The sequence below is a fragment of the Pongo pygmaeus genome, chromosome 4, assembly GCF_028885625.2.
Source record: "Pongo pygmaeus isolate AG05252 chromosome 4, NHGRI_mPonPyg2-v2.0_pri, whole genome shotgun sequence".
Classification (NCBI taxonomy): Eukaryota; Metazoa; Chordata; class Mammalia; order Primates; family Hominidae; genus Pongo; species Pongo pygmaeus.
In genome coordinates, this window is record NC_072377.2 from 177,789,904 (window position 1) to 177,805,484 (window position 15,581).

General features: G+C 49.8%; 1 pseudogene; it reads right to left on the bottom strand.

Annotated features, from left to right (window-relative positions):
* On the bottom strand, positions 1-1,737 carry LOC129036270 (phosphatidylinositol N-acetylglucosaminyltransferase subunit P-like; annotated as a pseudogene).
* Between the last annotated feature and the right edge of the window lie 13,844 nt (positions 1,738-15,581).

Consider the following 15,581-nt stretch of genomic DNA (forward strand, 5'->3'; position numbering starts at 1 on the left):
TCAGTATTTGGCGTAAAGCTTTTTGGCTGCAAGAAGGGATGTTAGTTTTACTTCACTACAGGGTGTATCTCTTAATGCTTGGATGACCTCTTTTGGTATTCCTTCTGTTGTTGGTTTTTGGCCTAGTTATCTGTGACTGTATGAATGGAGTTGAGTGGAGGGGTATCCCTTATGTTAATTCCAAATAAGAGTGCATAACTTACATAGTTTGGATATTTGTCCCCACCCAAATCTCATGTTGAATTGTAATCCCCACTGTTGGAGGCGGGGTCTGGTGGGAGGTGTTTGGATCATGGGGGTGGATTCCTCATGGCTAGGTGCTGTGTTCATGATAGATCTGGTCACACCTGTAATCCCAGCACTTTGGAAGGCCAAGGCGGGCAGATCACTTGAGGCCAGGAGTTCGAGACCAGCCTGGGCAACATGGCAAAATCCAGTCTCTACTAAAAATACAAAAATTAGCCAGGCGTGGTGGTGGGCGTCTGTAATCCCAGCTACTCAAGAGGCTGAGGCAGGAGAATAGCTGGAAGCTGGGAGGGGAAGTCTGCAGCGAGCCAAGATCGTGCCGCTGCACTCCAGCCTGGGGGACGTAGTGAGACTCCATCTCAAAAAAATAAAATAAAAGTATATGGTACCCCCCACACCCTGTCTCTCTCATTCCTGCTTTCACCGCGTAATGTGCCTGCTCCCCCTTGCTTTCTGCCATGATTAGAAGCTTCCTGAGACCTCCCCAGAAACAGATGCTGGTGCCATACCTCCTGTATAGCCTGCAGAACCATTAGCCAATTAAACCTCTTTTCTTATAAAGTTCCCAGTCTCCGAATTTTTTTTTTCTTTTTTTTTTTTTGAGATGGAGTATCACTCTGTCACCCAGGCTGGAGTGCAGTGGCTCTATCTCAGCTCACTGCAACTTCTGTCACCCTGGTTCAAGTGATTCCCCTGCCTCAGCCTCCCAAGTAGCTGGGATTACAGGCTCCTGCCACCGTGCCCAGCTAATTTTTGTATTTTTAGTAGAGATGGAGTTTCACCATCTTGGCCAGGCTGGTCTTAAACTCCTGACCTCGTGATCCACCTGCCTCAGCCTCGAGAAGTGATAGGATTACAGGTGTGAGTCACCGTCCCCAGCCTCAGATATTTCTTTATAGCAATGCAAGAATGGCCTAACACAATAACTGATTACTAAAATAAGGAATAAGGAGATAGACAATGTAACTGCCCAATAATTTTGAGGTCCATAAGTTAAGCCTAAGGAGTTTAACCGCGATTCAGGAATAAAGGCCCACACAACATACAGTATGAAGTTAAACTGGAAACAAGAAAAAAAACAAGGCTGGGCACTGTGGCCACACCTGTAATTCCAGCACTTTGGGAGGCTGAGGTGGGAGGATCACTTAAGTCCAAGAGTTCCAGACCAGCCTGGGCCACATGGCGAATCCTCGTCTCTACAAAAAATACAAAACTTAGCCGAGTGTGGTGACACACACCTGTAGTCCCAGCTACTCAGGAGGCTCAGATGGGAGGATCGCTTGAGCCCAGGAGGTCAAGGCTGCAGTGAGGCAAGATTGTACCACTGCACTCCAGCCTGGACGACAGAGCAAGACCCTGTCAGAAAAGAAAAGAAGAGGAGAGGAGAGAGAAGAGAGAAGAGAAGAAAAGAGAAGAAAGAAAAGAAAAGAAAAGAAAAGAAAATCCATAAATGCCTCTTTCTGGCAATAGCAAGGGTGAACCTTCCACCATTTTCCCTGTGACTTTGGACAATCTCAGCACGTCGTTCACATTGTTCTCAGCTCAACTCTGGCCAGGGAACCACAGGATCCAGAGTTCAAGGTTCAAGTTCAATAATTCAGTGTTGAACACCTGACCCAAAAGGCCTTCTGGCTGTGCTAGGCAAGGATAGGACCCACTTCTTTTGCCATGGAGCCCTTGCCGGGCATGGTAGCATTGTAGACACTGCCCCACCCCACGTACGATGGGTACTGGTTTATATTCATTTATATAGTCAGCTCCCCACTTCGGTATAAACTTCTGAGGACAAATGGGACTTAATAAAGGCTTACAAAGTTAGTAAGTGTGATTTGGAAAGCCAGAGCCAAGCAGAAAGAGAATGCCACTTCTGATTTTATTTCATCAAGGAAGTCTTTGATTGAGATTTACATTAGTGTGAGGATAATGAAAAAGAAAAACTTAGCATGGCAAAAGTACAATATATTTAACCTAATGTGATTTTATCCTAGATATAAGAGAACGCTGGGCAAAAGGGAAAATAGCCCACTTAATGTGAATGAAGTGAGCAAACAACCTACTGTTTCCCTAAAAAGCGTAGGTGGAGAATAGAAAGTAAGAGGATATAGGTAAATGAAAACTTTGGTTGGAGAAGCTGATGCATCTTGATGATAAAAACATGTTATATGAAAGAAACAGAGAGACAGGAAGAATGAATGAAGAGAAGGAAGGAGAGAGAGAGGAGGCCAGTGTACGCAGACAGCATAAATGAGGGGGAGAGAGGAGGAAAGAGTGCAGAAAGGTAGGGGACCAGACTCTGCAGGGCCTCTCAGGCCATCGAAAGGATGGGGGGCTTCTCCCCTGAGTGAAGCAAGAACCCTGGACACAGTGGACAGAGCAAGGACGGATGGTCGTGTATGGTACCGGGACAGTAGGACACACTTCATTTGGGAGGGTGAGGAGGAGATGGGTTTACAGGAAAGTCCTCAGCACAGTGACACACATTAAGCACCATGCCCACCACTTATATCATGAGCCCTATTCTATCCCCCAATACCTGCAGGCCCAGAGAGGTAAAGCGGCTGCTCAAGGTCACAGCCACAGAGACACACAGACACACACAGACACACATAGAGACATTTGTCTAGAGGACCGTGGGGAGCCAGGCTAAGTGAGCGGGAAGTCCAGAGGCAGGTTGGCTGCTGGGCAGGAAAGGGCAGAGAGTACATGGTTACCGTGCCACTGTTGGCCTCTAAATCTGTTCCTTACCTAGGGGATGGGGGAGTAGCAGTGATATCTCCTACATGAGTCATTTAGGTGGCACACACACACACACAAAGAAACACACACAGACACACAGAGAGACATAGACACACAGAGGCACACACAGACACACACACAGAGACATACAGAGACACACATGCATACACACAAACACACATACACACAGATACACAGAGAGACATCTAGAGACACACAGATACACAGACCTCTAGAGACACACAGACATACAGAGACACACACATACATACACAGAGACACACAGTTATACAGACACATAGAAAGAAATACAGAGACACACACAGACACACAGACACAGACACACACAGACACACACATTCATACACACACACAGAAACACACACGTAAACACACATAATACATTAATAAACTGAACTGCCAAATTGTCAAAATAACAAATTCCAGAATGAGCTAAGTGTTGATGAAATTCTTCCTGTAGAAATGAACAGAAGAGGTGACACCAGGGCTAACCTACTCAGGAATGACCTGGGTAAGCTCTTCCGAGGACAAGCTGTCACAGTCTCCCCAAGGAGAAAGACAGACTATGCCATTATGGTTAAAATAAAGGGGTATTTCCTTGACTTCCCTCCCACCATTGTCCCAGGCAGAAAGCAGCACAGTGAGATTCAGATGCAAGGACACACTAGTTTTCACCTTGTCAGGCCTCTGAGCCCAAGCTAAGCCATCATATCCCCTGTGACCTGCACGTATACATCCAGATGGCCCAAAGTAACTGAAGAATGACAAAAGAAGTGAAAATGGCCTGTTCCTGCCTTAACTGATGACATTACCTTGTGAATTCCTTCTCCTGGCTCATTCTGGCTCAAAAACTCCTCCACTGAGCACCTTGTGACCCCCACCCCTGCCTGCCAGAGAACAACCCCCTTTGACCGTAATTTTCCTTTACCTACCCAAATCCTATGCAATGGCCCCACCCCAACTCCCTTTGCTGACTCTTTTTTCGGACTCAGCCTGCCTGCACCCAGGTGAAATAAACAGCCTTGTTGCTCATGCAAAGCCTGTTTGGTGGTCTCGTCACACGAACTCAAGTGAAACACCTCACATGCCACGTGGAGGGCCGGCTCCGACGCTAGCGGCCCGGAGAAGCCCAGAGCAATACTCCATCCCAGGCTCCTCACCTAGGACTTTTCATGATTCCTGCCTCTTGGGTCCCACCTCCAGAACCTCTGATGTCACTCACTTGGGGTAGGCCTGGGCGTGTGGACTTTAAACATCTTCACAAGGGTCCCAATGTACAGTCTCAGGACTGCAAACTACTGACTTAAAGGGTTATCTTTCAGGCCCAGCATATATTATGGAGAGAAAATAGCAAGTCAAGGAATCTGCACGGTGGTTGGCAAATAGTAGGTGCTCAGCATATGTTCACTGGAGGGTTGAAGTATCCAGCATGGATTCACTCCTGTTATTAGACTTGCCCTTTTCCATGCTTATGCTTTCTAGCTTTGGCATTCTTTACTCCAAGCTTGTATGATTTTTTTTTTTTTTTTTTGAGACGGAGTTTCACTTTTGTTGTCCAGGCTGGAGTGCAGCCTGGACACCGCAGGCTCATTGCAACCTCCGCCTCCTAGGTTCAAGTGATTCTCCTGCCTCAGCCTCCCGAGTAGCTGGGATTACAGGCATGTGCCACCATGCCCAGCTAATTTCATATTTTTGGTAGAGACAGGGTTTCTCCATGTTGGTCAGGCTGGTCTCGAACACCCAACCTCAGGTGATCTGCCCGCCTCGGCCTCCCGAAGTGCTGGGATTACAGGCGTGAGCCACCGCGCCTGGCCGCTTGTATGCTTTTTAAAATCAATAATAATGGAGACGGTTTGCCAGCTGTTCAAGGACCCACAGGTCAGGTTTTTTGCTTCCTTTTTCTTTCTCTATTCAAGGGACAGGAAATGTCCATAAATAGCCATGGAAAGGAAACGCCTCAGTGGGGGCTGAATCTGTGAGCTGAAGCCCACAGGGCTGAGCTGCTGAGCCCTCCAAAACCCCTTCAAAAGTCCCTATGCTCTGCAGCCTGGATCCCGCTGTGGGTTGTGGTAACAGAAAAGCTTGGGAGGCCCTGGGGGCTGGTGGCACTGGTGGGGGTTGGGGGTGGTCCTGGGTTCCTGAGTCAGCTAGCCTTGGAGCTCCACGAGATCACTAGATCAAGGTCATGGAGACAAGTCATTCTAGTGACCTCACACTGACAGCCACCAGGCCCCACCTCTGGGTGTTTCAGAGAAAACTCCAGGCAGTGGTACAGAGAATGCTCCAAGGGCTGTGTTATCTAGGGTAAAAGCCACGTGACACTCTGTGAGGGCCAGCTCAGGGTCCTTGGGCCGCTGATAGGGACACCAAGGCCAGGCTCAGGGTCCCTCAGTGCTGGTCCTAAGCCACACAAGCTCCTGAATTTTAGGACCTTGAAATTCATGGCATCCTGAGGCTCGGCTCCCCTCCCGCACCATCCTGGGACTCTGCCTCGGGCTCTCCTGGCTAGACACAGAGCAGGAGCCAGGTAACTCTACAGCCTAAGGAAGACCCCCAGGAAACATGAAGCACGGGAAAGCACTGGGAAATCCCCGCTCCAGCCCTAAGCCTGTTGGAGCGGGGTCCTAGCAACTGCTTCCCCAACCAGAAGCGTAGCACCTGCCAGGCCAGGAACTTAGAGAAATGAAGGCCTCCCCTAATCCCAGGGAGGCAACACTATTATTCCTCCTGTTTACAGACAAGAACCCTGGGGCTGAGAGCAATTTGGTCACATGACCAGGGTCTTCCCTGCAAAAGGGGCAGAGCCAAGTCCCCTGACCCCGAAGTGCAGGTCTCACGGTGCTTTCAGAGCGCCTGAATGGTGGAGGGGGCTGAGGGCTTTCTTCCCAGCCCTGGTCATCTTGCCCCAGGCCTCAGCTGTGGGCATCTACCCAGGAAGGCCAGGAGAGGCAGGCCTGAAGAAGAATCTGGAAGGAGGAGATCCACCATGGGGCATCAAATACTTCATTTGTATGCTGAGCCAAGCTGGGCTGGAGGCCGGGGGCCCCTCGAGGGCAAGCCTCTGGGCCGGGAGCCAGGCTGACCTCTGCCCACTGAAGCCAGGATGACTATGTCCTTTTCTGCCTCCCTCTTTCTTAGAAGTACTCTCAGCCCAGTACTTCCTGAGATTTCTGCTGCAGTGCCAAGCAGCCTGCTTAACCCCTCACCTCCCACTCCTTCCGAGGCGACTCAGAACCCAGAGGGGAAGAGTCAGAGGTGTACAGGTGCCTAGGGGTTCCAGGGAAACAGAGCATGCATCTGGGACCCTGGGGTTCCAGGGAAACAGAGCATGCATCTGGGACCCTGGAGGGCTCTGTTTCAGCTTTACCTCTTAGCCTATGCCTTAGATGAACCACTTCACCCCTCAGAGCCTCTTCAGCTTCAAATGGAGTTTGGCAATGACAACAGCCTGGTAGAGCATACTTGCAGATGGAACAAAGACAGACCTAGATGGGACACCAAGCACTTTCTCTGGGCCAGGCACTGGCATTACCGATTGACGTGAATTTCCTATTCATTCCTTGCAATCACCCAGTGAGGTGGAAATTAATATTGCTGCCATTTTATTTTCATGGGACTAAAGCACAGAGAGGAAAGGTAATTGTCCAGGGTCACGCAGCTGGCAGGTGGTAGAGCTAGCGGGTAGTTGAGTAGAGGCAAAAAGAAGTCTCATTTGGCCTCTGATGAGTATTCTCAGCACTTTAGGGGCTTCTGGTAGACTGTGGCTCATGCAGGGGTCAGGCCTGGCCCACTCACCGTGCATCCCAGCACCAGCACCTAGCAGGATGCCTGGTGCAGAGTCGGTACTCTGAATGGCAAGACAGCAATAGGGCAGACATAGGAACGAAATTCCCTGGGATCTGGAGTGAGGACTCCCCTCCGTCCCCCCACGCCCACTGTTTGCCAGCTCTCTCACTTCTCCACTCTGTTACTGCATGATTGCTTCTGCCTCTTGGAACCTCCGTCTCCTCATCTGTAGAATACAATTATAATATGGTACCACAAAGGGAATTGTGAGGATTCAAGGGTAAGAGGTGCACATAAAGTCCCCTTACACCTGCAATGCTTGATAAATGGTACCTGCCATTATTAATTGGAAATGGGGAACTGTCTGCAAAGGGACTTTGAAGAGCAGACCCAGTGTCTTCGGGTATGTTTTGCTGCTATTGAACTTCCTGAGTTCACAGACAGAAAGAGAACTTTCCTAGGTCAGGATGAAGGTGTGAGGGCCTCAGCTCAGAGGAGGGACTCAGGGATATTTGATGTCATCTTGTGAGCCAGCGTGTGATGGGGCCAACCAAGGATCTGAGACACGGCCTGAGACTCGGGTGGGGCCCACCTGGGAGCAGGCTGCCTGCTCTGGCCCAGAAGAACCCGCTGAGGGCTGCCAGCCGGATTCTCAGACCAGAGCCTAAGGCTGATGCCAGCCAGGTCAGGGGCATCAGGCAGGTCCTACCCCCACTGCCTTAGCCAGCTCAAAGAGCCTGCCGGGACCACCCCCACCCACACCCAGCTCTTTCATTCTGATAGGGAAAAGCAAGGCCCAGTGAGGGGCAGGGACTGGCCAAGGTGCCCAGCAGGCACTTGGCAGGGACCAGGATGCCTGGCTCTTGACCCCAGCCATGCCCCTCACTTGGCGGGGCACTCCAGCTGAGGCCACCCTGCCCACCTCCAGTGCCCAAGAGGGGACAGACTGTGGACAGGTTGATTTCTGCCCCATGATCGCCAGCACCAAGCTGATCTTCCCTGGTTCAGGCCCTGGCATGTGGTAGGGCTTGGAAATACCCGCCATGCAAGTGAGACCCTACTTGGTGCTGGGCGCAGGGGTAGGACCCTTGGAGCCTCACGGGGCTGCCCACCAGGAGACCATGAGGTCACAGAGGTGGAAACCATGTGAATCAGTGAGGAGGGTGACACAGGCGTGATTTATTAGGGTAGCAGATTTATTAGGGTAGCCGGCTGGTGTGGAGGGTCACGGGCTTTGGGCCACACTGTCCAGGTTTAAATCCCAGCTCTACCAGGGACAAACTGTGGGGCCTTGGGAAAGTGCCTTAGCCTCTCTGAGCTTCAGTTTGCTCGGTCCTGGAGTGCTGGCCCCCTAGGGTTGCCATGAGGATTAGTGAGCTATATGAACTTGGCATGGCCTGGAGTACAGTCAACACTCACCCAATGGTGGCCATTGTTGACCTCCACCATCGTTGTCTCCAAGCCATGCACATGCCTGTATATGCGTGTGGAGTCCCAAAGAGCCGCACTGCTTCCAACGAGGAGCTGTCACTGCGACTCACTGGGGCAGAGCTTTCTGAATGGTGTCAGCTCTTCCCTGCTGCTGCTGGCTTTTACATTTTTATTTATTTATTTATAAATAAATAAAAGGCCCTGGTGACAGGGCCTTGCTCTTGTCACCAAGGCTGGAGTGCAGTGGCAATCCTAGCTCACTCCATCCTTAAACTTCTGGGCTCAAGCAATCCTCCTGTCTCAGCCTCCCAAGTAGCTGGGACTACAGGTGTGCTCCACCATGCCTGGCCAATTTTTTTGATTTTTTTGGTCTTTTGCACAGACAGGATCTCACTATGTTGCCCAGGATGGTCCTGGCCTCAAGCAATCCTCCCATCTTGGGCTCCCAAAGTGCTGGGATTACAGGCATAAGCCATTGCATCTGGCCTCTGCTGCTACTGTTAATTCCCTCCGATCTTTCCAGATGACTCCAGTCCGTCTGAAGCCCCTTCATTCCTGCCCTGGGCTGTCACTCAGCAATTCCTGGGGGTGGGGGCACTGAGGCCCATGGGCCTCCTTACTGTAAATGGCCCCAGTGTGCTGGATGAATTGGGGTCAGCCAAGAGCCCTGGGCAGTGGAGCAGGGCTTCTATCCTGGCTCTGCCTGTAGTTTGCGACAGCCTCGGGTGGGGCATCTCTCCCCTCGGGGCCTCCACATTCTCGTGGTAAGGTAGCAGATGATCTAAAATAAGATGGTGATCTCCACGGCCTCTTTGATAGCACAGACTCCGTTATTCTATTTTTGTGTGTTCTATTAATAGCATTGTTGTCCTCAACAGTAGCGAGCATTTACTGAACACCTGTTATATGCCAGAGACTGAACTTGGTGGTTCGTATCACGGTAGCTATCAGTTACTGCATGCTCGGATCCACCAGCCTTGAGCGTGTGGCAGGAGCGTCTCATTTAATCATTACAGCTCCCTTCTGGGGAGGAATTATGATCATCCCAACCATAAGGATGAGCAAAGCAGGTTCCACATGATGAGATGCCCTCATTCTGCCAATTTGGACATAATCACCAAACCATGCCCAAATCCCACCGCTTTGTGAAGGAGGAATTTTCATCTTCCATTTACTGATTAAAGAAAAACCAAAACCCGCTGCCCAGAGAGGGGAAGTGACTCAGCCCTCATCCCACTGTTTGAGATGGTGGCCTCTGAGGACATTCTGCCTCTACTCTCTATCTTCTTTGATGCCAATGGTCTCAGCTGAGGCTTCAAATAAATGTGGCCTGGGCTTTGTGACTCCCAGTTCCTCCTCAGAATTCCTGTTCAGTTACTCTGGGCCTACGGTGGACGCCAGGTAACTAAGGGTCTAGCCTTTGGCCAGAGGTCTGACCTCCAGATAAACTTGAGCTCTAGGGAAGAAAGGCAGAGATCATGGAGGGTCACACCCTCTCCACTGCTCCTTCCTCCCTGAAGCTCAAGCAGGGGCTTCTTCCCACCTGGGCCACCTGCTCCGTGATGCACCCACGTTATCTTCTTTGTGGCCTGTGACAATTTGCTGGCTCGGGATGAGGATCTTCATTTTGCAGACGAGGAAATTGAGGTCAAATGGTTTATCCAAGCAGGGAATCATTGAGTGGTGCCCCAGGAAAATAATATTATCAAGGACGCTTTTTAAAATTCCAGCAGACTGGAGAGGGTGGGTTGTTTTTCCACTTTTGGGTAAGTGGATTTGGGTAAGTGGATTTTGGGTAAGTGAATTTGGGTAAGTGGATTTTGGGTAAGTGAATTTGGACTTCAGCCTGCAGGCCCTGCCTCCAGCCAGGCAGAGGAAAAGGTCGCATGAAAGATGCAGCCCTGGTTCAAAGGTCCCTCACGGAGAAGCCCTTTCCTTCCAGCAGCCGCCACGGAAGGCCGACTTACTTGCTCTTTTCAGGCCTCTATTATACTCACCTTTTACCCCTGAGAGCAAAGAAAAGAGGAAGCTGCTGTTTGCTTTCTGGAGGCAAAGTGAAAATAGGAGCACCCATGAGAAAGATGGTGACTCATTCCCTGACGGAGGGACAAGGCCAGCTAGAGCAGACGGGCCTTGGGAAGACCTGGGCTTTTGTTCCTTTTGGGACCAAAATGAATCACTGATCTCATTAAGTCACACCGGCCAGTCCCAAACTTTCCCAGGTAGAACCACTGCAAGCATCAAATCTTAGGTGAGGCCCCATCAATGGGCGTGAACAGGAGCAAAAAGGCTGAGCTTCTCCTCATTCAAGAGGCCAGACAAGACCTTGTTCTCCTTGGAGCAAAGTGGTAACTGGACCCAGAAGAGGAAGGTCAGGCACGATGCCTTGAACAAGGCCGGTCAGCAAGGTGGTAGCCCCCTACCTAGGCACACTAGTGCTTTGGGACGCCATACAACACACCCACTCATTTGCCCATGGATTCAGACAGGTAGTCAGCAAGCATTGACACGACATCCAGCTGGTGCCAGGTGTTCTACACGCCATCTCTTCTCCAGACCCTGCATAAGAGGAAGAGGAGCCTCATTTCACAGACAAGAAAACAAAGGTGGCTGGGCGCAGTGGCTCACCCCTGTAATCCCAGCACTTTGGAAGGCCAAGGTGGGCTGATCACCTGAGGTCAGGAGTTCGAGACCAGCCTGGCCAACATGGTGAAACCCTGTCTCTACTAAAAATACAAAATTAGCAGGGTGTGGTGGTAGGCACCTGTAATCCCAGCTACTTGGGAGGCCAAGGCAGGAGAATCTTTTGAACCCAAGAGGTGGAGGTTGCAGTGAGCTGAGACCACACCATTGCACTCCAGCCTGGGCAAAAAAAGCGAAACTCCCCCCTCAAAAAAAAAAGAAAGAAAGAAAGAAAGAAAATGAAAAGAAAGGAAGAAAAAAGAAAAGAAAACCAAAGCACTGGCCTGGCTCACACAGCCAGGAATCCATCCCAGAGCTGGCTGACCCCGAACCTTTCTTCTTTTGATGTTTTCTCTACAGAGACCTACTCTTCATCAGCAGGCACTGAAGGCACATTTCACACATCATCATCTGCGTTTGTCTAGGAGAGCCTAGAAAGTCAGAGATTTTTCTCGACAAAGCCGCCTGGGTTATTTCAGAGGAGGAACCTGCTGCATGGAGAAGCAGAAACTTGGGCTCATCCTCCAAGGCCTCAGCATTCCAGAGGCCAGATGTGTGAGCCTGACGTCACCCACCAAGTCGTGGCCCCATTCCAGGCTGCGCTCCGATGGATTGCGACCCCTGTTCCTCCATGCTCTCTCCTCCTCCCTTTCCTCGGCGTGAAGGAGACTGAGTGGTGCTGGCAGCCACTCCCCAGCATCTGGCGGAACATTCTGCCCCATAGTTGAGCTCTTTTCACTCCCCAGCTTCCCCTAGGGATGGCTGGTGACTCATATTTCCATTTTCAATGTGGGGCCAGGAGCCTGATCTTTCCATGACCACCAGGACTGGCTATATAGCATTGGAATCAAAGACATGAGCTATGACGTCAGATAGGCCTGAGTTCAAATCCTTCTCTACTGCTTGTTGGCTCTGTGATTTCAGGCAACTAACTCACCCTCTCTGAGCCTCTCTTTCCCCAATTGGAAATGCAGACCACAATGATCCACTGTGATGTCTTCCCTCTTGCAAAAGTCCCTTCCCTTTTGCCTGAAGCTCTGAAAAATGAACCATTCCCTCTATCAGCTTTCTCTTTTAAATATTTACCTTTCACAAGACAAGGAAAGAGGAAGCTGATATTAGATTTTTTGAAATAGAATAGTAATATTTATATGCCATTTACTATGTGTAAAGGATCTATTATCAGGTGTTATTATTCACCCCATTTTATAGGTGAGGAAACTGAGGCCCAGAGAAGTAAAGTAACTTGCCCGAACCAGTAAGTGGCACGGCTGAAATTCACACCCAGGCTGTCTGGCTTCAGAATCCATGCTCTTAATCCCCATACAGAGAAATGCAAATGAGATGAAATGGGGAAGGCCGTGGCACAGTGCTGGGCCCACAGTGAACTCCAAGTAAGTGTTTGCTGCTAGTACTATTACTACTATTACTTCACCAGCATGTCAGAGTCTCATCCTTGCACACGAGAAGAAGCAGGGCAGGGATCCCTGCCCTTCTGGCCAAATCCAGCAGTCAAGATGCTCTTAAGTTAAAGAGGGCCAATCGCTCACCCCAAATGTGGGGGTCCTTTGCATGCCAATGGAATGTTCTTGTCACGTGGCTTGCCAGAGGGGGATGCTCTCCCTTGTCCTTAGGATGGAAACAGGAGAGGAAGTGCTGGGTGTATATTGCTGCCCCATAGATGTCAGCAGATTGTCAGGTGACCGTCCAGCCCAGGCAGCTTGGCTCCAAGAGGCCAGGTTTAACCACTGGGCTCTCTGCTTCCCCGAGAGACCACTCCTGTCAAAAGGTGAAGCTTGAGATTTAGGCCCCAAAACCAAAAAGCCAATGAGATGCTGGTAACAGAAACCCTACCAGAGACAAAGTATCCCTTCGTGGTTACAAGTGAAAGGCTCGCCACAGGAGTATCAGGAAAACACAAACAAAAAGAAAGCAGGGCTAGCAATATGGATGATAGACAAGATAGAATTTGAGTAGAAATGCATGAAATTGAGGGATAAGGGGACCTCTTTGTCTCCATGTGCCACCTCCAACTGGCCTCACATTTTTATTATCCTTCCTAGACCTCTTCCACCTCATCTAGTTCTTCTGTGGCCCCTTGGTGGCCAAGGCCCGCCCTCTTCAGGCCCCACGAGAGATGAGCCAGCCTCCAGGCCTCCCACTGCTGCTTGGTTTCCTTTCTCAGGGGCCTTTGGGAGGTTGAGTTTTTTTTTTTTTTTTTTTTTTGAGACAGAGTCTTGCTCTGTCGCCCAGGCTGGAGTACAGTGGTGCCATCTTGGCTCACCGCAACCTCCACCTCCTGGGTTCAAGCAATTGTCCCGCCTCAGCCTCCCGAGTAGCTGGACTACAGGCGTGCGCCACCATGCCTGGCTAATTTTTGTACTGTTAGTAGAGACGGGGTTTCACCATGTTGGCCAGGCTGGACTCGAACTCTTGACCTTGTCATCCGCCCACCTCGGCCTCCCAAAGTGTTGGGATTACAGGCATGAGCCACTGTGCCCAGACGAGGTTGAGATCTTTACTGCTTGGTCTTCCCCCATTTCCGAGGTTCCAACTCTGCCTGTTCTCAGGGCACTAGGGAGCTTGCCTCCCAGAAGGAGTGAGAGCGAGGGTGGACACCCAAAGGCCCTCTGCCTGGCTGGTTGCTCACGCAGCTGTCTTTGAGTGAAGCGCCTGGCCCACGGTAGACATCCATAAATGTATGTTGCCTAAACTCAATTGAACCCTTAGTCTATAAATTCTGTTACTTTAACTTGAAAAAAGTGATGAGGAGGTCTTATCTGACAGTATTCATCCTGAGCTATAGAGATCATTCTAGAAAATTTCCTACCGAATGTTTTCAGCTGGAAAATAAGCTCACTGGAAGCTCCCAAGCCCATGCCTGTCCCTTATTTCCTTCATTCATTGAGCATTGATCAAGATTGCTACCCAGCACTTGATGTTGTAAGAAGGGCAAAACTGTGTAAGGCTTCAAGCTGCTAACACTATAGAAAGGACAGGAAGTCCTCCAGCCACGGGTCGATGTCTATGGAACATCAGCTATTTGATCCCAGATATTGATTACATACAGTGCAACAGGAAACAGAACACTTCGTGGAGCTCATAGTCTCCAGCAGGGGATGACAGACATCAAAACCAAAATTACAGCCCCAAGCGCAATCACCCCGAGCCCCCATCACAGTACCAGGCACCCCATACAAACAGCTGCCTTTCAAGACACTCGCTTCAGAGTTGGGCTTGGCTGGCTAGCACCTCAGCTGCATCACTTACTTTGTGTGACCTTGAGCAAAAGGTATAAACTCCCTGAGGCTTAGTTTCATTTTCTGTAAAATGTAAATAATAATCACTTTCTTCCTGGGGTCATGATAAAAACGAAAAGCAATGACCCAAGTAGCTGGCATATCATTATTATTATTATCATTATGATAATGACCATGACAATATAATAAATACCAGATGAATAGCCCAGAAATGGGAGAGGGAGGGAATACTTCTTCCTGGAGAGAGGGTGGTATGAGGATAATTTTCGGGAGAAGGTGGGTGTTGGTGCTGAGCCCTAAAGGAGGGGTTGGATTTCTATACAAGGAAGTGGCGAAGAGTGAATCAGTTCAAAAGTAGAAAAATGAATGATTCAGAAGGTCATTAAAATAAAACAAATAAAGAATCTAAACCAAATGACTGGGTTCCTTAAAAATAGGACATTGCATTGCCAAGCTAAGAAGCATTAGTCAGGCGGAGGAGGTGGTTACTGGGAAATTTCACCCAGTTCAGCATTATTGAGAAGTTGTGGGTTCCTGAAGCCTTCAGTGGGCGTTGTGCAATCCTGAGGGGTTAAGGTAACCCAAACCCTGGTCCAGGGAGTGAAAGGGAAGTGTTTAGGTTGGGGTCAATATTAGAAAAAAGCTCCTTGAAAAGCAGTGGTCTCCAGGGAAAGTGGTTAAGTGTGTTGGAGGAGTCTGGGGCGGTTCTATGGGCCAGAGGGCATCTGTCCAGGGAGCCATGACAGAGAACATCCGGAAGGCTGGAACTGTGCAGCCCGGGGTCTGGGTCTGACCCATTCATTCTCCCTGCAGTGTCTTGCAGTCTCTCCTTGCTTCTCTGTGCACTCTTCTGTGACAGGCACACTCCACCTTCCCTGTCCAACTGGTGGAGCTTGGTAGATGGGGCTCAAACCCCAGCTCTGCCACTCACTTGCTGTGTGATGTTGGGCAAGTTACCTCACCTCTCTGTGCCTTCATTTTCCATCCGTAAGAAGGGTGATCGTAATAGGAGTATGGTGAGAAATGAATGAAACACGCCTGACACACATAGGTCAGAAAATGTTAGTTCCGGCACCTTCTCCTGTTCTCCTCCTTGTCCTGGCCTCATCCTCTCCTTCTCTACCTATTCTGATGATTTCTTGCTGGAGGTGACCATGGATTCTATTAGGCAAATAAATGAACACCTCCTGTCTGGTGTCCTGCCAGACAATGACAAATGTCATTGACTCATTTGTGTCATTCCACTTACATTAACAAATAACTATAACATGATGAGCATTGTTCTTAGAATGAAAACAAAAATATGATACACAGACAAAGGGACGAGGGGCATACGAGAGATGGAAAGGAAGTGGCCAGGGACTGGGAAGGGAGAAGCCAACATCTGCAGTGCCCCTGTTGTGTGCTGGGCATGGAGAA